Raw genomic sequence first — 1,243 nt, 5'->3', positions numbered from 1 at the left:
GAAAATATATGTACATATATATGTATATATATAATGTTTATATATATATATATATATATATATATATATATATATATATATGTATATGTATTATACTTGTTGGAGTCGACCGTGTAATAATAAGTACAAGTAGTGTATATACGTAGTAATCTGCTTTTTTTTTTCTTTCGCATGCGGAGGTAGTGTTTAATCGAAATTCTCGAATGTTCTCTTAACTTTGCACTTTGTTCTTGCCTCTGTTTCAGAGTCCCCCCTCCCTGGAATCTCTCTTCTTTTTCTCCCTATTTCCTCTCCTTATCCCTGTCTCGATTGCTCATGTACACGCTATGCCAATAATATGTAAGGTAACGTTAGGTGTTATGCAATTAGTGTCATTTAAATCGCAGCATGCAATGCACGGATAAATTTCCTGTATTACGTTAGCCTAGAGACCTATGAGTAAATCGCCGAGACGCGTCTCGGCGTTCTTTTTTTTTCTTTTTTCTTTTTTTTTTTCTTCATTTTCGCTTTTCGGCCTTCAATTTCGTTCAAACGGAAACAAGTACAATTACAAATGGACCATCAGTTCCAGAAGGATCGTTCGATCGACCAGCGTACGACACGCAATCGCGACTTCGATCTTTCGCTTGAGATCATTATCGTAAATGTAGCATGTCGTGCTACCAGCCGTTCTCTTAGAATTAATTGTAATTCGCTCGCCAGTCACGCTGACGAGTAATCGCCAGGCAACCTATACTGTGTTTATGACGGTGTGCAATGACGCGTTGAACCATTCTCAGACAAACTAACACTGCTTCGTCTCCCCCTTTTCTTCATTCGTTTCTTTCTTTTCGCATACGTGTCTTATTTTACAGTAGAACTTAATTTATTGGAACGTAGTAGGTTCAATTAGCGGTGAATTAGGAATCGGTCAAAACTTGACGTTATTTGAACTTCACGGTCGTAAACTTTTACTACTTTGAACAAGAAATCGCGGATAGCTGGTAATTTCTATTATTATTATTATTATTATTATTTTTTTTTGTTTACTTTTTATCGTTTAAGTTGTATTAAGTACATGTCAACGGTTTGTCTCTCGAAAGGAGTTCGGATAAATGGAGTTCTACTGTATAATAGCTCGCTTTCTGTCCCTGTACCCGCCGTTGTCACATATCTCGCTAACTACAAGCTGACAACTCGGTCCCTTTGTTCGTGAAATTCCTTAAAAATCTAGAAAGGTGCTCGTGAAAACAAATAAAAAAAA

The sequence above is a fragment of the Frieseomelitta varia genome, unplaced genomic scaffold (assembly GCF_011392965.1).
Source record: "Frieseomelitta varia isolate USP_RPSP 00005682 unplaced genomic scaffold, Fvar_1.2 scaffold_291, whole genome shotgun sequence".
Lineage (NCBI taxonomy): Eukaryota > Metazoa > Arthropoda > Insecta > Hymenoptera > Apidae > Frieseomelitta > Frieseomelitta varia.
The sequence above is the reverse complement of the archived record's forward strand: the minus strand, read 5'-3'. Positions refer to the sequence as shown.